Here is a 22,169-nt window from a genome sequence, read left to right on the forward strand (position 1 = left end):
ACTCCTTTTTAAGTCTGCCCTGTTTTGCACATATTACCCTCCAGTGGTCATTGGGACCATCCTGCTGAAAATCCAGGACTCCCGGTCGATCATGCGCAGCACTGTCTCTCTAAGCTGCTTCCTGCCAGCACTGCTCTGCTTTGCCTCTTTCACTGACTGTGTGTGCTACATTTACAATACACTCTATGCCTCTGTGGTCTCAATGCTTCTGTACAGTACCGTGCCTAGACAATTTTATCTTCTGCCACTTGCGTTATAGCTGACTGTTTTTTAATCATTTATAGTTGGTTTATTTCATAGCTCAATTCTCCAATGGAGCCTGTAAGGATCAGGCAGTAAAGAACTGTATTTCTTGCCCACAGCTGACCTCTCAGTGATGTGAAACTAAAAGTGCTTTTCTGGTGATGCATATGGCAGAAGATAATCCTTTGCTATATGCATCAATAACACAGCATTTGCAGTCTAACATCTCTGAGCTATTAGAAGCGGGCAACAAACAAAGTTCAGCTCTGCTCTACCTAGTTATTATGGGCTCAGTTGTGGAGTGCAGGAGAGTTGAGCTTTACTAGAACCAGCAAATGATGTAAAACCACACTGCAATATATAGCGATGTATATGTTTGAAGATCAAATCGGTCAGGCAGGGTACTCCAAAGGTGCAAAGCACCCATAGAAACATAAGGAGAATTCTACACTGAATTCTACACTTAACTTGATGATATCTCAGAGAGGATGGGCTAGTCCGGAGCATACAAGATAGGGAGGGAGGAGGCTGCAGCACTGAGGAGAAACAAGTGCTGCTGGGAAAGGTAGTTTTATCAATATAAGAATAGGACCACCCTTTCTGCTATGTGAAGCTGGATGCACAGAGGGACAGAGATGAAGTTAGGACACAAAGTAACAAGAAAAACCATATAATGGGCTTTGACTGTATAATAACAATAAATATGCTTTTACTAGGCTTTATATAAAAAAAAAAATTAAGCTTGTGAGAATAACCCTTTAAATACAGTAATAATGAAATTTAGAACTATGATCTTAGTTAATTAGAAAACACGTTTCCATGTCTCCTAATCTGGGTAGAACTGTAGCAGTCGGTGGCATAGCTATCCTAGAGATCGATTATGGAGGTGAAAGGTCCGTTCCCATCCATTCCGGACCTTTTACCGTGCTATAATATTTATTGTTCTTAATCATTTTCAGCAGTGCTTTACAGCCCTCATCATCACTGTCCCAATTGGGGCTCGAAATCCCTACCAGTATTTTTTTGGAGTGGTAGGAAATCAGGAAACCGGAAGGAAACCCAGGCAAACATTGGGACACCGTACAAACCCCACGACTGATACCCAAAAAAGTCTGCATAAGTTATAAAGTATGTTGTGTCAGAGGAGAAATGTGCTCATGATGTTTGGGACAAACCCTATGGATTCCCTGCCGTATTGTGGGTGCGTCATGGTATGGGGCACCATGAAATGCACATGAAAATACATTAAATTCAGTCCTTTGTGTTGAAGACTTGCATAATCCGACCAGCCCTTGTTGCCAGGAACATACAATCCGACAATCACTGTATTGCTCCAAATAACACATATTAGATTGTCATGTGCTTCTCAAATATTAGCTAAGGGAAGGATGTCATCAGTAGCCGCTTGGGGCCACACAGTGACATCATCGGCAATACAAGACTCATTCTTCAAATAGTCACATAATTCCTACCGAGTAAACAGGTTACCTGCCGTCAGCCCCATGTAAGTCACGCGTGCCGCATTCAGGGCTCCTGCTCCGGCTTCACAACTTGGAATTTACTACAGGAGTATATCTTGCTATAAACTATCTAGTGTCTGAATCTGTTGCCCAAGGCCCTCAGGTAGAATTGACTCTAGGGACCCACATTACAGCTAAATGCAAATATCAGGTATTGTCCCCAAAAGAGCAGAGCGTCGACTGTGAAATACAGGTGGCTCCTGCACATCTACTGTGTGCACACCATAACTGTGATGCACAGTCATGGTGGATTATATTAAAGAGCTGCTCCTGTTTAAAACCAGTTATCACCTATCCTAACTTATTTATCGGTTTGGGTCTGACTTTTGGGACCTGCACTGATCAGCAGAACAGGGAACTGACAAGATAATTTTATTGCCTTTACAAATCGGAATGGCAGACCAGACGTCCGGCCGTCGCACCATTTATCAAACATGGGGCAGCCAGAAAGTGAATCTCAGCGCTCGATAGCCAATTAGGAAATGAATGGGGCAGTGGTTGAACGTGATGCTCCATTCTAAGTGTGTAGTCAGACGGTCATATAAATTGGACTGAGATTGGAACGCAATGCTTGGACAGGCCAAGGCTTTCCGGACCCAAGCGTGACTGCGGCTTAGAAATGTATGAAGCTGTCACGCTCAGGGTGAGTCAAGCATTGCGTTTCGATCTCTGCGCAAGCTATTTGGCTGTCTGACTGCACCTTTACAAGGATAAAAGTTCCCCATTCTGTCAATTGGTGGAGGTCCCAGCAGTTGGACCACCACCAATCAGTTAGTTGTCACTAGTGATGAGCGAATATACTCGTTGCCTGGGTTTTCCCAAGCACGCTCGGGTGTCCTCCGAGTATTTGTTTGTGTTCGGAGATTTAGTTTTCCTTGCCGCAGCTAGATGAGTTGCGACTACTATACAGCTTGATTACATGTGGGGATTCCCTAGCAACCAGGCAACCCCCACATGTACTCAGCCTGGCTATTAGCAGTAAATCAAGCAGCTGAATCAACAAAAACAAAATCTCCGAACACTAACAAATACTCGGAGATCACTGAGCGTGCTCGGGAAAATCTGTAGACATCTATATCTTGTTTTCAACAGAGAGAATCCCTTTAAGTGCATCTCTGTGACCATGTAATAGGATGTCACAGTATCGGGGAGGGGTTAAACTTTATTTAAAGAGAACCTGACTGCTTTCCCGTGTCACACAAACAGGTCCCATGTCTTTATCCCACTCTTTACACTGCTTCCAACAAGCCACTTTTTTCAGTTTTAAGCTTAACTTATCTCCATAAAATAATTTATATAATTTTAGCCACGGACATGAAAATCAGTAGGTGACTAGTCAAGGGGGCTTTTTCTTCACCCTGATCGCCCCATTAATCATGTTTATTCATCGGCGCACTGCACATGCCCACTGAGGCAGCGATGATGTAGGACATAGCCAGCCATTACTGCCGGTTCTGCAAATCTCATGGCTGGCGGTGTTCTACATCCCCGCTGCCTCCCTAGGTATGTGCAGCGCACTGATGAAGCCGGGGGAAAATCAGGGAGGCGGTGAAGAGATACATGGAAAATAAATTGCATAGAAGGACCTCTGAACTTCTCAACCACACCAAGGGTGCACCTAGCAAAACCTTAAAAATCACTTATTACCTTTATTTGGTAGAACATAAAGATGGCAGCCCTCATCGTATCCGCCTCAGATATGTGACCATTGGAATGGCTGTGGTTTGGCGCTATCAGGAGGCATTAAGTGACTATACAAGGACGGAAACTTCCTCTCCGGGTAGGATGCGGAATGTGCTTTGTCTTTGTGCAAACACTAGAGAATAAATATCTTGTGTCTCCAGTTTTCTTCTGCTTGGAAAGTGTTACACTAATAAAATAAGACGTTCTCTAAATAATGGTGTCCTGCCAAGTCCTCAATAAATATGGCTATACCGAACCCTACAAATGTGGCTGTACATAGTAACGGAGGAAGACGCGGGTCCTAAGACTGTGCGAAGAGCTGAGAATAGTCAAGCTCATCATTTGGTCGGGGTCACCACGGTTATACACATGAACGGCCACGGATTAATCTTTATAAGAGCTCTCCATCTAATATTTACAGACGTGTTGCGGGAAGTGCAGCAGATTATGTCCCTTTATGTAAATCATTACTTAGCACTTACCATTAAATTCTAAAAATCTCCTGTGAGTAGAAGTCCCTGAGTTGTCCTCAAGTCTTTCCAATAGTTTCCATAGTCCGATTCTAGAATGAGGAAAAGGAGCGATAACCAGGGGGCCGCTACCACCTAGAAAAAACCAAAAAAGACTAACAAAGACCTAAAAAGATAATTTTAATGTAGTAATTAAAACAAGAAGTAGACCAAATAATATATATAAATACCAAAAGTAGAGAGCCTGTAGGGTCTCTGGTACCTAATATGAAATACCAATATATATATGAGGAATGACTAGGGAGGATAGGAGTGCCTTATCCCTACATAAATTCCCTTCCTTGCAGCGGAGGTTGGCACCCTGGGATACGATATGGCGCCCCCGCTCAACGTAGACTGACCCTGAAGACCCTAGCAGGTTTCCCTACCAAAAGCCACCACCAAAAACACCAAAAAAAACACAAAGAAAACTAAGTGATGATATACACTAAAACAGTGCTACCAATGCTGTCTGTTGGTGCAAGACAATAGCATAAGCAAGCTTGTATTCACTAGACTCTGGCTTAAAGTGTAAGCTAAAGATAATAATTAATAAAAAGATAAGAAACAATAATATATTCAAATCTAGTATTTGGTAGAAAAACTAGAGCCAGTATTTTGGTTATAACATATAGTGTAAACTAAAAAAGGTTTGAGAGAGATTGAATGAATAGATATGTCCAAATGTTACACTTAAATTCAGATGTTGCACAAAACTAGTCTCTTATATCTGGTATGTTGCACAAAACCGATCTCTTATCTGGTATCAGTAATGAAAGAAGCAAATGATATCCCAGATGTATTAACCTAAATAGTCAAGGACACAGATATCTCTACAAAAAACTTAGTTAGACACCATGGTGTCCTCTATAGAGAGGCACCCTTGCCAGAGAATAGATGAAAAGAGATGCTCAATAGCATCAACGCCAAAAACAAAAATAGCCCTACTGGTAACATATTTGTCAGGCAGAATGATTCCAGCACCTAAGGACAAAGTCACCTCAAGTCTCGTTACTCAATACCAGTAGGATCTCTGCTGGAACGAAAATGCGCTCCATATACCAATGTACATATGGTTAAGCAACATTTGCATTAAACTTAATGATCAACATAATGTCAAAAAATGGCGTAATCACAAGCCACCAACATAGCAGCACGTGTATATGATAAAAATACACTTATCTCAGAGAGACAAATGTCTCATCTCTCTGAGATAAGTGTATTTTTATCATATACACGTGCTGCTATGTTGGTGGCTTGTGATTACGCCATTTTTTGACATTATGTTGATCATTAAGTTTAATGCAAATGTTGCTTAACCATATGTACATTGGTATATGGAGCGCATTTTCGTTCCAGCAGAGATCCTACTGGTATTGAGTAACGAGACTTGAGGTGACTTTGTCCTTAGGTGCTGGAATCATTCTGCCTGACAAATATGTTACCAGTAGGGCTATTTTTGTTTTTGGCGTTGATGCTATTGAGCATCTCTTTTCATCTATTCTCTGGCAAGGGTGCCTCTCTATAGAGGACACCATGGTGTCTAACTAAGTTTTTTGTAGAGATATCTGTGTCCTTGACTATTTAGGTTAATACATCTGGGATATCATTTGCTTCTTTCATTACTGATACCAGATAAGAGATCGGTTTTGTGCAACATACCAGATATAAGAGACTAGTTTTGTGCAACATCTGAATTTAAGTGTAACATTTGGACATATCTATTCATTCAATCTCTCTCAAACCTTTTTTAGTTTACACTATATGTTATAACCAAAATACTGGCTCTAGTTTTTCTACCAAATACTAGATTTGAATATATTATTGTTTCTTATCTTTTTATTAATTATTATCTTTAGCTTACACTTTAAGCCAGAGTCTAGTGAATACAAGCTTGCTTATGCTATTGTCTTGCACCAACAGACAGCATTGGTAGCACTGTTTTAGTGTATATCATCACTTAGTTTTCTTTGTGTTTTTTTTGGTGTTTTTGGTGGTGGCTTTTGGTAGGGAAACCTGCTAGGGTCTTCAGGGTCAGTCTACGTTGAGCGGGGGCGCCATATCGTATCCCAGGGTGCCAACCTCCGCTGCAAGGAAGGGAATTTATGTAGGGATAAGGCACTCCTATCCTCCCTAGTCATTCCTCATATATATATTGGTATTTCATATTAGGTACCAGAGACCCTACAGGCTCTCTACTTTTGGTATTTATATATATTATTTGGTCTACTTCTTGTTTTAATTACTACATTAAAATTATCTTTTTAGGTCTTTGTTAGTCTTTTTTGTTTTTTTGTGAAATATTAGACCTTAGTCATTATTTTGGTTGGTCTTCAACGGCCGCTACCACCTAGGAGAGTCCACCATAGTTTCTAACCTCTTGGTTGGTAAAATAGAGACACTTATGTCTTGCACATAGAATCATTGCATGAACGACAGAAATAAAAGGAATACCCAATTTTGGGCAGCATGTATGTAGACCCCCAAAACTTTGCAGACCAAATATGACGGAATTTTTTTCCGAAAATTTTGGACAGTCCCAACCGTTTCCAGAGTGTTGGAAACTTTGCTCAGCCGCCAACCTTTTCAGTCCCTAAAGACCATGAAAATTTTAATATATGGCAAAAAAAGGATATTGCCGCTTTGGCTGATATTTATGGGTGGTGTTCTACAGAAGTAGGATAGATCCCAACTTTAATCGCATGGTTATAACTGGAAATTCTAAAGCTGTTGTGTATTGAGCCTCATGTATTTGGCGGGCATAAGGGTCCATTTACACAGACTGGCGGCACTATATGTCCCCCCAATCAATAAACCTTACATAGGCAGACCAAAGGAAACAAGGCGCACTGAGCCACCTTGTAGTAATTCGGTCAGTACACAAAAGCTGCCGAGAACCATGGAAACCTGAGTCCTGTTTACACAGGACAATGTGCTGCCGAGAATGATTATTTTTTTTGTGTTGTGTAAAAGATCATATCACTTGAAAAATCGAGCATTTTCCTCTTTCATCAGGTCAACGTCAGCCTGTTTACACTGCACTATAATCAAGAAATGAGCATTTTTAAGAAAGCTCATTTGATTATCTTTCAATGTAAATGCACCTTTTGTTATATGATCCTGATACTGTAAAGAGAGCACTATGAGCAATTTACCGTAGTTATAGTCAACTAATTTGCCACGTGAAATTGATAATTGGCTTGAATTACACTAGACACACCCCGGCCTGGTTACTGCCGGCACTGTTGAAGGGTAAACCTATAAAGTAAACAGGTAGGAAAGCTTTGCAGCAATGTGAAGTGGGCAGAGTTGCATTCGCACTTTAGCAATGTAATCTGTATGGCAGCACAGAGACCACCATGGTAGGTCTAACACTGAACCACAATGCCGGCGTGTGCATGAAAACCAGCTCTGCAAAAAGCACAGAAAGAATGACATATTAGAACACAAATACACAAGGAAGAACATATAATTTCCAAATAATAAAAACACTTTAATGACAATAAGAATATGGAAGAATGAATGCCAAATGTATGATGCTCCTGTCCTGAAAATGTGCTGCATCCTACAACTGGAGGAAAAACAATTTGTGGACCACATGGAAGTTAAAAAAAACAAAAAAAACATTGCACCAGTAATATTACATTTATCTGACTTTTTAAATATTTTTTTTATTTTAACAGTGTTTGGTACATAAAGGGATCTATCCATAGGATACTGGAGATCACCCCTGATAATAGGATTCTGACCCTCATATATCTCATAGTGGTAGCGACTCCTGTTATTTCTCATGTGTCCTGCTGCCGAGAATTGCAGCACACTGACGACCTGATCCCTTTAGCCCTTTTCCTTCTGTGTTGCTCACGTTTCTTTATATTGATTTTTAAATGACTGATCTGGCTGCCAGCCATGGATATATTGCTGACTGTTCTTGCTCAGGTATCAGATGTGTTTGCAAATGTAATTGAAATCTATCGCTCTGAATTGTTTGGCTATCTTTTATATGTACTGATGCCCGTGTGACCTGAATAAAGTTCATGTCAGAGATCATCCTGATTATTTCTGGGCACAATATCTATATTCCACCCTTACTTTGTGGTATAAAGACTCTAGTATTAGACATGAAAGAACACTTCTCCATCACATCCATTCACCTTCACACATATTCTGTGCTGATCCCCATAATTATAGCACAGGGTATGCTCATTTATGATGTTTGCTGGCGTTGCTTCATGACGCAGGGTGGAGTGTTGCTTACTACCAGACCACGGAACAACTCTAGTGTAAAACGGGTACGATGTCACTGCAAACCATGTGGATGCTTCTGGTGCGGGACTTGTTTAGGTCAAGGTTTTGGTTCTCTTTTTAAGAGCATACTATAAGCGGAGGATGGGTTTGCAATTTACTTTTGACTCCATATTTTCTAAGACGGTTGTTCTTTATTGGCCTAAGAGTTAGGCAAAAAGATCCTGTGAGTTTCCCCGGCCAGTATTCGGGGGTCCTTATAAAAGTCATAAAATGTGACGTGCGTCAAGGGTGACTTATAAATACCAAAGGCGCCAAGGATGACTGCATTCAAATGGAAAGTTCACATGACCCTGATCTGGTTACCATGATGTTCCACCACTGAAGCTAGACCAGGATTCAGAGAATATTTTTACTGATCTCTAATTGGCATCAGCAAGAGCGTTACATAGAAGTAAGAAGAACTCGTAGCAAATTATAAATGGTGCTTTCTGCTGGTGCAGACTGACGCCACCACAGAATTTAGACTCGTGGGTCCATAAACGTTCATTTTTCAGACTAATACTAAAAAAAGCGTCCGTTGGGTGGTCATACCTGGGGGGGGGTTCCCATTTTTTTTGTGTTCTGTAAAAGCACAACAGACCTCACTACTGTGAGATATGCACGGGGGTCTATATGTGATAGATGACGCTCAGTGGTGGCTTCTTTTGTGGCACAGGTACCAGTGATGTCAGTGGAGAAACGATGGCAATCTCAGGGGGTGCAACCTACACCGGAACTATAGAGATAGGAGTCTGCCATTCCCACCTTGCAACTCCAACAAATAGGCAGTTATGCTCAAAGTGCTGAAATAGTGGAGACCCCAGATTTATAGCCCTCGCATCAATTAGAAGAATCGCGGATGTTGCCTGCAGTGAGTGACATGGGAAGGACGTGGCCACTGCACCTTCTCATTTCCTCTCCTGTCCCTCTATTTTTCACATGTACCCGATGCAGGCTCTCCAGGGAATGATTTATGGGCAGTCACCTGGGAAGCCTCCTTCTCCAACCATATCTTCTAGTGATTGACAACTAGCCACCTCATTACGCAATTGATCAGCACCTAAAATAAGCAGAGATCTCTTTCCAAACCCCAAGAAGGCCATTCCTATCACTATACTCCTAAACATCTGATTCCAGCAGCCCACCTTGTCCTGGTGCCCTCAGGTCTACATATACCAGGTACAGTGTACATTGTCTATACATGATTTTAGATTGGTGTTAATTTATTTTCAGGATTTATGTTTTTCATTTGGCATAAACTGAGCACTTTAATAAGTGACGTCTTTTTTAAGCCAAACCTTTTAATAAAAGGGGGACAGAGAGGAACATTACATATATGTGGGCAAAAATGGTGACAATACTACAATAAGGGGATATAAAGTATTACAACTCTGTGTTGGCACAAGGAGAGGGCAACAATGGAGGCAAATTACTTGTGTATGGAGCAGAAATGGGACTTGAGTCGAAAGATATTTGTGTAGCTAGGGTCCATGCATCCAAACAACCAGCAGGTGGATGGGTAAAATATTTGCCTTGGGGTCCATAGTGACACCACTTAGGCATCGGAGCTGTGTGTTACTACCTTGCTACGATCAGTAGGCCATGTTGTATCTATTGCTGCAGTTTGGGGTATAGTGCCTTCATGGGCTTTCCAGACCTGTAATGAAGTAGGGGCGGTGAGGTCCCGCACATCGCAGTCTAATATGTTGGGGATTTAAATTTACTTTTGAGACTACTAAACACAATTTTTGCAAACATCCTACAAGAAGCACACTAACTCTCGGCTTGAGTAATCGTGCATCAGGAGGGTGCCAAATCCTGGGCCTCATCTGTCACAAGACAAACTGGTTCTGCCAGACAACAGCCAGGTCGTGCTTGTACAGCCGCCTGACAAGACGCAGAAACCAGGAGGAAAGAGAAGTCAGTCTTGTATGGGAACCAGCCGTACACTCAACCTGCCCCAGGTAAATACCCCAATGATTAATATCTTTAGTGCATCTACAGTATAGATTCATATATATAGCAATAACTGTTAGGGCATAGGTGTGCAGAGTATATTATATACAGCTGGTTTTTATCTCAGCTTGTGCTTGCAGTCCCCACCCTGTACATATAACATAGGATGTTATCTTACACCTACCTGGAGATGTGCTGCAGGAGCGAGCGTGTCCTATACAGGTAGGCAGGGGAGAACTATGGTGGGGGTAGGGGTAGCCTGGTGGGTAGAGGGGACCAATATGAGATGACCACTACTATTACAGACCTGTGATAGTTGGGGACCCTGTTGGAGATTTTGCATTGGGGTTCGTGACCTTCAGGTTATGACCACTGCAGATTGGAAATAAAGAGGTGATGCAGAAGTGGTGTTTCTATGCAGCTACCTGAGGATTGAACCCTAGCAGAATTGTCCAATCTGCTGTCACAAAACCAGGACCCTGTTCAGTGCAATATATATTCTGATTGATACTTGCATTGGTCCCCAAAAGCAGATCTGGGTATTTATAGGTGCACTTGGGTGAAAAATGCATACACCAGGTCTCCCAGATCTGATGCGTTACAGTATATGTACTCATCACACGCCTACCTGCAATATACTTTAAAATAAGTGCAACTTGGTGAGATTTACCTTAATCTCGCATTATCTGGGATCTCACCTTATCTGTAATCTTGCCCTTATCTGGAATGTCGCCTTATCTGGGATCTCGCCTTATCTGGTTTATCACCTTATCTGGGATCTCAATTTGTCCCTCAAGTCACAATAATTTTGTGACAATTGTAGAATTTCGACCATTTGTCAGAATCACGGCTACAGTCTCATAACTTTATCCTGAAACGGAAACTTTTAAGCGTACCATGATTTTAAAGGTGACCAAATATCACGTGTTATACTTTAAATTTTTAAGGCGCCCCATTTTTTAGCTTTCACCTTCGATTTCAGGTTCGACACCTCCATTTCCAGCTCAGAAAACATTTTTTATATCTGCATGTCATCAGTGCCTTGTGTGAAGGGGACTGGCTAACTACACCTTGAACAGATCTAAATGTAATTTTTTGGGAGGTGGACAACCCCTTTAAGTACCCTTAATATGTATGCATAGCATGTGTGTATGTACATAACAATAGAAACCACCATGTCACTTGGTGTCGTATCCCTGCTGCACTCAGAGTATGTTACTTGCACACTTGAAAGTGAAGGATTGTAGGTGTTGGCAGCGTATGAAATAGAAACTCAAACAAACCTCCGAGTAACCTGTGGACACGCCGCACACCTTACCCCTGACAGGCGTTGTCACAGGGCTGCTGCCTTTCCAGTTGTTTTGCACAGAACGGATCCTATATACTGTATGTCTGTACAGCAAAGGCGGCTAGTAGTGATGAGCGAGTATACTCGTTGCTCGAGTTTTCCTGAGCACGCTCTGGTGACCTCCGAGTATTTGTAAGTGTTCGGAGATAAAGTTTTCATCGCCTCAGCTGAATGATTTAGAGCTATTAGCCAGGCTGAGTATATGTGGGGGTTGCTTGGTTGCTAGGGAATCCTCACATGTAATCAAGCTGGCTAATAGCTGCAAATCATCCAGCTGCCGCGGTGAAAACTTAATCTCCGAACACTAACAAACACTCGGAGGTCACCAGAGCGTGCCCGGGAAAACTCGAGCAACGAGTATACTCGCTCATCACTAGCTGCTAGACATCACACTGGCACAAAGCATATCGAAAAAATGTGAAAAATATTTTTCACATTAAAATGGAATCTGCTAATTGCAGAATCCAAGCTACTTATTTTTCCATAGGAATAATGAATGATCACAGTCTCGCTGGAGGTCCAACTTCTCGCTGTTTCTCATTTTTCAGTTTCGTATAGTCTTCATTTTTGTCGTGGCAAAACTAGAACTTGAGACCAACATGCATTGGAACTTTTGGAGTTTTGGGTCAGTTTGGCTTCTCATGTAAGCGATTTTTGAATTTTTGTAATAGTTGCGAGAAATCGGCCACTACGGCAAAGGGAACCAGACTGGTCGTCATGCATGAGTTCTTACTGTCTTCTTCTGAGACCTCTCTCGCCCACTGTGTATTTAGGTGTGTTCCTGAAGGAATGAGCTCCTGTTTACAGAACGCCCTCAGAGCTCCCATCTTGCATTCCTTTCCCTAATTACATTGTTAGAAAACTCTATTGTTCCAGTATTGACTTCTCGGCTGGTGGGAGGGAAATCCTGGGATGCAAGAAGCCTGTGGTGTATGATGCTGAGTGTAGGGAGTGCAAAGTCCAACTACCTCACCTGCCGATGGAGATATGAGGTGATGTTTTCTATTAAAGGGAACCTATCACTAAATTCAATGGGTGGCATGAATCGGAGCCAGGCTGCAAGATTGCAGGCAGGGATATTTTTCTGTGAAACGCGCCGGCATATATGTGTAAGAGGCTGGACAAGGGCAGTAGTCATGGCTGAACACTCTGGTGTATCTGTGTCCTGGCCCCCCATTACATGAAAACATTGTCCATCACTTTGTGTACCTGTGGCTCCATTCTCTGCACCGTCAGGGCTGCCTCTGTTTCGCTGTGGGTTCCCATCAGTCGATGTAATAAAGATTGAGACAGTCCTTTTCAACTTTCAAAACAATAACTTTGTTAGCTTTTATACAGCACATCCAGACTCTTCACAGTAATTACAACAGGATCCGCATTACACATTTCTTCTTCTCTCCCTGCACCTTCCTTCCTTTCACATAATGCATACCAGGGTCGGACCATGCCGCACGGGTCCTCAGTGTCCTCCCAATTCAGCTCTGCCACGGTTAGGCCTTCCTTGGTCTGCTTCGCCCCAGACAAGAGTTTCCACCTCCGAAGCTAGTTGCCACCTGACGGGTGACCTGCCCGTCAGTATTGTGCTCTGTGAAGTCCCAGCACTGTCCTGCTCACAGGTCACTGCTTCTGAGTTCTGCCTCAGCCACCGTTTCGCCCTGGTACTGAGGACATCTACCCAAGCTATAAGTTGCCACATTCTAGGGCTACCTATGCCCGTGTACTGTCTTCTTTCCTTCTTTCTTACTTCTGTGCTGGCCTCTGCTTTTCTGGCCTGATGCTGTGGATGGCGGAGCTCTCTCCTCATAGTCAAATGATGTTGCATGATAGCTACTAATGTCCTGGGCACTTAAGCCAGTGTGGACTGTCTGGGGGCCCTTCTGAACTGTATAAGGAAATGTTCCCTCTCTAGCTGCAGCTGACCCCTCCTACATTAACTAGTAATATGTACACTGATCCACAACTATGCTAACCTAGGTGTTCCAAAATGCCCCCATCTAGTGGCAAAACTACTGCACTATGCTTTCCCTATTTAACAGGCACACCAAATAACAATATATACATTTAGCAGAGCAAGACATGGTAATGCACTTGATTGTGTAGCAGTACCATTATATAAGAGGTGGTAGTACACTTAAATCGTATAGCAATACCATCATATGTAAACCTATACACAAACACTGATCACATACGACATCGGGACAAGAGGCAAAGACAATAACACACTTTACCATACCCCCTACAAATGCTTCGAAGGTCCAGCCACGGTTCATAGCACTTACTGATTGACATGTACATAGGGAGGGACCTGTCAATCATCTCTAGCAGCACAGGAAGAGATTATTCCAGTAGTCTATCAGCCCAGCTCTTCCCAGCGCTGTTAGAGGTGATTACCCTGTCAATTACCTTCAACAGCACTAGGAGAATGTGGCCGGTTGCGGCGCCGGACTAATCAGGTCCATCCCTAATGTACCTAGCTGGGTATTTAAAGCATATCACCGCTAAGCACTAGGTGAAAACTAGTCTGGTACCGCCTTAGGCCGGCTCTTCCCAGTGCTGCTAAAGACATGATTAACCTGTAAATTGCCTGCAGCATCACTGGGAGAAGGTTGCATAGGATGGCGCTGGATTAGTCAATCCCTCCCTAATATTTCCAGCTGGATATTTAAAAGTATATCACTTCTAAATGCTTAGACAATGTAAACTTAGTCAAGTACTGCCCTAGGCCGGCTCTTCCCAGTGCTGCTACAGGTGATTTGGCTGTCAATCATCTGCCAGAGATTTGTTAGTCAAGCTTTTATCTTAAACATATTGTTTTAGTTTTTTGGTAAAGGTGTTGTGTTTTTTTTGGTTTGTTTTTTTTTCCTTCCAAAACCGAATTATCAGACAAGAGTACACCAAAATGTAATGTCTAAATATAGATAACACATGATCCACTATTCACAATAAGGGATAGTGACAGCTCACCTCCTCCCCCTCCCTGCGTAATGACCGCTGCACAGATCTTTGAACATGCTCGCAACACTGTTGTGAATTTGGTTTCTGGGCTCCCCCGGTGGTCACTGGTGGTACTGAACTTGTGTGCTTCATCTCCTCTGTTCACCTGTTTCCATCAGGATGTGGGAGTTTTCTATTTAACCTTGCTCCTCAGTCATTTCTATGCCGGCCAACAATGTTACCAGAAGCCTTTCTGTTGCATGTTCCTGCTCCTAGACTACTATCAGCTAAGTTGGACTTGTAGTCCTAAGTTTGTTTTGCATTTTTGTTCCAGTTCTCTGTGATTGAATATTTTTGAGGCTGGAAGCTCTTGTGAGCTGAAATTGCCACTCTGGTGTCATGAGTTGATATTAGAGTCTTAAAGTAATTTCAGGATGGTGTTTTGAAAGGGTTTTCAGCTGACTGTGAAGTTCCCTTTTCTGTCTTCCTACTATCTAGTAAGCGGACCTCAATTTGCTAAACCTATCTTCATACTTCGTATGTCAATTTCCTCTGAAATCACCGACAATATATGTGGGGGCTACTGTCTGCCTTTTGGGGAAAATTTCTCTAGAGGTAAGCCAGGTCTGTATTTTCCTCTGCTAGGGTCAGTCAGTCCTCCGGCTGGCGCTGGGCGTCTAGGGATAAAACGTAGGCACGCTACCCGGCCACTGTTAGTTGTGCGGTAGGTTTAGCTCACGGTCAGCTCGAGTTCCCATCCTCCAAGAGCTAGTCCTTTTGTATGCTTTACTACGTTCTCTTGCCATTGAGAACCATGACAGTTTGGCCGGCCAAGGGTTAAAATAATTGGCAGAAGAAAGGAGAGAAAAGAAGTCTGCAGAGAATTTTTTTTTTTTTTTTTCTGAGTTTACTCATTAGTTGATTCACTAGCATTTCTGCTTACTGCAGCCTTCGTCTCTCTCTCCTTCTAATCCTTGAATGGTTCTGATTTCACCTGATTAAAATGGATCCTCAGAGTTTAGCTACAGGTTTGAATAATCTCGCTATGAAGGTTCAAAGTTTACAGGATTTTGTAATTCATGCTCCTATATCTGAACCTAGAATTCCTTTACCTGAATTTTTCTCCGGGGATAGATCTCGCTTCCAGAATTTCAAACATAATTGTAAATTATTTTTGTCTCTGAGATCTCGCTCCGCTGGAGATCCTGCACAGCAGGTCAGGATTGTAATTTCCTTGCTCCGGGGCGACCCTCAGGATTGGGCATTTGCTTTGGCACCAGGGGATCCTGCGTTGCTCAATGTGGATGCGTTTTTCCTGGCTTTGGGGTTGCTTTATGAGGAACCTCATTTAGAGATTCAGGCTGAAAAAGCCTTGATGGCCCTGTCTCAAGGGCAAGATGAGGCTGAAATATACTGCCAAAAATTTCGTAAGTGGTCTGTGCTTACTCAGTGGAATGAGTGCGCCCTGGCGGCGAATTTCAGAGAGGGTCTCTCTGATGCCATTAAAGATGTTATGGTGGGGTTCCCTGGTGCCTACAGGTCTGAATGAGTCCATGACAATGGCTATTCAGATTGATCGGCGTTTGCGGGAGCGCAAACCTGTGCACCATTTGGCGGTGTCTACTGAGAAGGCGCCAGAGATTATGCAATGTGATAGAATTCTGTCCAGAAGCGAACGACAGAATTTTAGGCGAAAAAATGGGTTATGCTTCTATTGTGGTGATTCAACTCATGTTATATCAGCATGCTCTAAACGTACTAAGAAGGTTGATAAGTCTGTTTCAATTGGCACTTTACAGTCTAAGTTTATTCTATCTGTGACCCTGATTTGCTCTTTATCGTCTTTTACCGCGGACGCCTATGTCGACTCTGGCGCCGCTTTGAGTCTTATGGATTGGTCCTTTGCCAAACGCTGTGGGTTTAATTTAGAGCCTCTGGAAGTTCCTATACCTCTGAAGGGTATTGACTCTACGCCATTGGCTAGTAATAAACCACAATACTGGACACAAGTAACTATGCGTATTAATCCGGATCACCAGGAGATTATTCGCTTCCTTGTGTTGTATAATCTACATGATGTGTTGGTGCTTGGATTGCCATGGCTGCAATCTCATAACCCAGTCCTCGACTGGAAAGCAATGTCTGTGTTAAGCTGGGGATGTCAGGGGACTCATGGGGACGTACCTTTGGTTTCCATTTCGTCATCTATTCCCTCTGAGATTCCGGAATTTTTATCTGATTATCGTGACGTTTTTGAGGAGCCTAAACTTGGTTCACTACCTCCGCACAGAGATTGCGATTGTACTATAGATCTGATTCCGGGCAGTAAGTTTCCAAAGGGTCGTTTATTTAATCTATCTGTGCCTGAACATGCTGCTATGCGGGAATATATTAAGGAGTCCTTGGAAAAGGGACATATTCGTCCTTCGTCATCTCCCTTAGGAGCCGGTTTTTTCTTTGTATCTAAAAAAGATGGCTCTTTGAGGCCGTGTATTGATTATTGGCTTTTGAATAAAATCACGGTTAAATATCAGTATCCTTTGCCACTGCTTACTGATTTGTTTGCTCGCATAAAGGGGGCCAAGTGGTTCTCGAAGATTGATCTTCGTGGGGCGTATAATTTAGTGCGAATTAAGCAGGGGGATGAGTGGAAAACCGCATTTAATACGCCTGAGGGCCATTTTGAGTATTTAGTAATGCCTTTTGGTCTTTCAAATGCCCCTTCAGTCTTTCAGTCTTTTATGCATGACATTTTCCGTGAATATTTGGATAAATTTATGATTGTGTATCTGGATGATATTTTGATTTTTTTCGGATGACTGGGACTCTCATGTCCAACAGGTCAGGAGGGTTTTTCAGGTTTTGCGCTCTAATTCCTTGTGTGTAAAGGGTTCTAAGTGCGTTTTTGGGGTTCAAAAGATTTCGTTTTTGGGGTACATTTTTTCCCCCTCTTCCATTGAGATGGACCCTGTCAAGGTTCAGGCTATTTGTGATTGGACGCAGCCCTCTTCTCTTAAGAGCCTTCAGAAGTTTTTGGGCTTTGCTAATTTTTATCGTCGATTTATAACTGGTTTTTCTGATGTTGCTAAACCGTTGACCGATTTGACTAAGAAGGGTGCTGATGTTGCTGATTGGTCCCCTGCTGCTGTGGAGGCCTTTCGGGAGCTTAAGCGCCGCTTTTCTTCCGCCCCTGTATTGCGTCAGCCTGATGTTACTCTTCCTTTTCAGGTTGAGGTCGACGCTTCAGAAATCGGAGCTGGGGCGGTTTTGTCGCAGAAAAGTTCCGACTGCTCCGTGATGAGACCTTGCGCGTTCTTTTCTCGTAAATTTTCGCCCGCTGAGCGAAATTATGATATTGGTAATCGGGAGCTCTTGGCTATGAAGTGGGCTTTTGAGGAGTGGCGTCATTGGCTTGAGGGGGCTAGACATCAGGTGGTGGTATTGACCGACCACAAGAATTTGATTTATCTTGAGTCTGCCAGGCGCCTGAATCCTAGACAGGCGCGCTGGTCGTTATTTTTCTCTCGGTTTAATTTTGTGGTTTCTTACCTACCGGGTTCTAAAAATGTGAAGGCGGATGCCCTTTCTAGGAGTTTTGAGCCTGATTCCCCTGGTAATTCTGAACCTACAGGTATCCTTAAGGATGGAGTGATATTATCTGCTGTTTCCCCAGACTTACGACGGGTCTTGCAGGAGTTTCAGGCGGATAGACCTGATCGTTGCCCGCCTGGTAGAATGTTTGTTCCTGATGATTGGACCAGTAGAGTCATCTCGGAGGTCCATTCTTCTGCGTTAGCTGGTCATCCTGGAATCTTTGGTACCAGGGATTTGGTGGCTAGGTCCTTCTGGTGGCCTTCCCTGTCGTGAGATGTGCGAGGTTTTGTGCAGTCTTGTGATGTTTGTGCTCGGGCCAAGCCTTGTTGTTCTCGGGCTAGTGGATTGTTATCTTTGCCTATTCCGAAGAGGCCTTGGACTCACATCTCCATGGATTTTATTTCTGATCTCCCTGTTTCTCAGAAGATGTCTGTCATCTGGGTGGTGTGTGACCGTTTCTCTAAGATGGTCCATTTGGTCCCCTTGCCTAAATTGCCTTCCTCATCCGAGCTGGTTCCTCTGTTTTTTCAAAATGTGGTTCGCTTGCATGGTATTCCGGAGAATATCGTTTCTGACAGGGGAACCCAATTCGTGTCTAGATTTTGGCGAGCGTTCTGTGCTAGGATGGGCATTGATTTGTCTTTTTCGTCTGCTTTCCATCCTCAGACTAATGGCCAGACCAAGCGAACTAATCAGACCTTGGAGACTTATTTGAGGTGTTTTGTGTCTGCGGATCAGGATGATTGGGTTGCCTTTTTGCCCTTGGCGGAGTTTGCCCTCAATAATCGGGCTAGTTCTGCCACCTTGGTTTCTCCTTTCTTCTGTAATTCGGGGTTTCATCCTCGTTTCTCTTCCGGTCAGGTGGAGTCTTCGGATTGTCCTGGAGTGGATGCTGTGGTGGAGAGGTTGCATCAGATTTGGGGGCATGTGGTGGACAATTTGAAGTTGTCCCAGGAGAAGACTCAGCATTTTGCCAACCGCCGTCGTCGTGTTGGTCCTCGTCTTTGTGTTGGGGACTTGGTGTGGTTGTCTTCTCGTTTTGTCCCTATGAAGGTTTCTTCTCCTAAGTTTAAGCCTCGGTTCATCGGCCCGTACAAAATATTGGAGATTCTTAACCCTGTGTCCTTTCGTTTGGACCTCCCTGCATCTTTTTCTATTCATAATGTCTTCCATCGGTCATTGTTGCGCAGGTATGAGGTACCGGTTGTGCCTTCCGTTGAGCCTCCTGCTCCGGTGTTGGTTGAGGGTGAGTTGGAGTACGTTGTCGAGAAGATCTTGGACTCCCGTGTTTCCAGACGGAGACTTCAGTATCTGGTCAAGTGGAAGGGCTACGGTCAGGAGGATAATTCTTGGGTGACAGCCTCTGATGTTCATGCCTCCGATTTGGTCCGTGCCTTTCATAGGGCTCATCCTGATCGCCCTGGTGGTTCTGGTGAGGGTTCGGTGCCCCCTCCTTGAGGGGGGGGTACTGTTGTGAATTTGGTTTCTGGGCTCCCCCGGTGGTCACTGGTGGTACTGAACTTGTGTGCTTCATCTCCTCTGTTCACCTGTTTCCATCAGGATGTGGGAGTTTTCTATTTAACCTTGCTCCTCAGTCATTTCTATGCCGGCCAACAATGTTACCAGAAGCCTTTCTGTTGCATGTTCCTGCTCCTAGACTACTATCAGCTAAGTTGGACTTGTAGTCCTAAGTTTGTTTTGCATTTTTGTTCCAGTTCTCTGTGATTGAATATTTTTGAGGCTGGAAGCTCTTGTGAGCTGAAATTGCCACTCTGGTGTCATGAGTTGATATTAGAGTCTTAAAGTAATTTCAGGATGGTGTTTTGAAAGGGTTTTCAGCTGACTGTGAAGTTCCCTTTTCTGTCTTCCTACTATCTAGTAAGCGGACCTCAATTTGCTAAACCTATCTTCATACTTCGTATGTCAATTTCCTCTGAAATCACCGACAATATATGTGGGGGCTACTGTCTGCCTTTTGGGGAAAATTTCTCTAGTGGTAAGCCAGGTCTGTATTTTCCTCTGCTAGGGTCAGTCAGTCCTCCGGCTGGCGCTGGGCGTCTAGGGATAAAACGTAGGCACGCTACCCGGCCACTGTTAGTTGTGCGGTAGGTTTAGCTCACGGTCAGCTCGAGTTCCCATCCTCCAAGAGCTAGTCCTTTTGTATTCTTTACTACGTTCTCTTGCCATTGAGAACCATGACACAACACTGTCTTATAGAAGTCATTGAACGTATCCAAACTATTGGTATCTATGGTCCATGTTGCTGCTGCAAATCATATTTCTGAATTGCTTCAGACAGGAGCTCAGGAGAGATGACCGCTCTGGTTGTGATGTACGAAAGAATTAAAAAAAAAAAAAAACATACTAAATGAGAAGTGTGCTGGATGGCTGCTTTAGTCTGCTGCTGTGATCCTGTTTTAGCTCTGACTGCCAATATCTAATGCTTGTTGAATGGTTCTCCACTCTGCAAGAAGTGATGAGGAAGAAGAAAATAGTCATGGACCTTTCTCCGGCTACAATGCCTTTGTCTGTTTCAGGCAGTGTTTGCTTTTCTTTAACTTTTTTTTCCAGACTCTTGTTTATAAGCAAATCTTTCTATTGTGCTTCACCTTTGCTGACTTCATATCATTCAAGAAATGCAAACTGACCTGTTCCGAAAAAGATATAAAGGGAACCTGTCACATTGCACATGCGGTCTAACCTGCCTGCCGAATATTATAGAGAAGAAGCTGAGCAGAATGATATATAGGTGTGTGGGGAAAGATTCAGTATAAGGCTATGTGCACGCGACGTCTTTTTCAGGTGGTAACCGCCTGACAAACCTATGGGGAAACACTCAAAGGAATAAACGCATGCATTTCTATGTAAAAAAGTGACTTGCTGCGCTCATGTTAATGCTTTTCAGTGTCTTTTAATGACTTCAGTTTTCTAAAAATGCTAAGTGGTAAAAAAAAAAAAAAAATGTTTCGCCTCCGTTTAAAAGACACCTTAGGTTATGTGCACACAGTATTTTTGCTGAGTTTTCGGAGCAGAAACTAATGCAGAAAGGCTATGTGCATACCGTGTTTGATGCTGGCGCAAACAGCAAGTATTCCCAGGCAAAGATGCTTCAGGAAACCGGCGGCGGTTGTTTTCCCAAAGCGGTTTCGCCATTATTCTTGCATTGCCATCACTCATACTTTGAAGTGCAGATAGCTTCCCGGCAAAAGACACTTGAACAAGCAGCATATCACTTATTCTTTTAAATGCTTAATTGTTTTCAAACCCTGAAGCAATGAGGACAACTGACCTAAGATAGATCCTGTGCACAGCAATGTTGGTTTGACATTGCTGTGCAATATTTTTCTAAAACCATTTCAACTGAAAAATACGTTGTGTGCACAAACCTAAACTTAGTTTTGAGATAGGGAGGAGGACTTGGATAGTTTTTGCTTTCAAAAACTTTTGTGCACATACTCTTATTTGTATTATATTTATTAAAATCCCTGCTAATTCTGAGTTAAGCAGTCAATAGGGCGGTCCTAATCAATCACTGATTATCACCGCCCCTTGATTACTAAACTAGAACTAGCAGGATTTCTATGAAAAGAATACAAGTTTTAACAAATATTTGCAAAGAAAACAATCTCCATCTGTTCAGTTTCTTCTGCTCTATAACGTCTACACAACATTTCCAAGATGACCGATTCCCTTTTAGGAGAGTATGACTTAATTTGGCAGTGTCAGAACAGATCGGTGTTGATTTTAAGGGCTTTTCTTTCATGCCACCCCATCTTAGATTGTTTTTCTCCAGCATCTAATCTACTCCGAGCTCCTGCCTTTATTTTTTGTAGAGGAAAAGTTATGTAACTGCTGCTGGAACTTGTTGAAATCACCGGGGATAAGTTAGTTGTGGCTCTTTAAAGCCTAAAAAGTCCGATGATGATCTACCAGGGGTGCAGGACCTCTTTAAAAGGTGTATGCACAGAGGTGTTTTTTTTTTTTGTTTTTTTTTAAGCAGTTTTTTTTATAGCAAATCTGCTAAAAATAAAAGCTAAAAAATCACTAAAAAATACTTGAAAGACGTTTCCGCTTCAATTCTATTGTAAATCACTT

General features: G+C 42.9%; 1 protein-coding gene across 3 annotated transcripts in view; it reads left to right on the top strand.

The window, feature by feature from the left end:
• The window catches only part of EPS8L1 (EPS8 signaling adaptor L1), a 97,455-nt gene that overhangs the window by 49,804 nt on the left and 25,482 nt on the right, over window positions 1-22,169 (top strand). Inside the window, exon 1 of one of the 3 annotated variants that reach the window (XM_077259577.1) lies at window positions 10,125-10,206. The exons of the other annotated variants lie outside the window; for them this stretch is intronic. The gene's annotated coding sequence lies outside the window, so the exon portion shown is untranslated. Of the gene's footprint in view, window positions 1-10,124; window positions 10,207-22,169 lie in introns of those variants that run through there. 3 annotated transcript variants of the gene reach the window in all.

This window comes from Ranitomeya variabilis, chromosome 4 (genome assembly GCF_051348905.1).
Source record: "Ranitomeya variabilis isolate aRanVar5 chromosome 4, aRanVar5.hap1, whole genome shotgun sequence".
NCBI classification, from domain to species: domain Eukaryota; kingdom Metazoa; phylum Chordata; class Amphibia; order Anura; family Dendrobatidae; genus Ranitomeya; species Ranitomeya variabilis.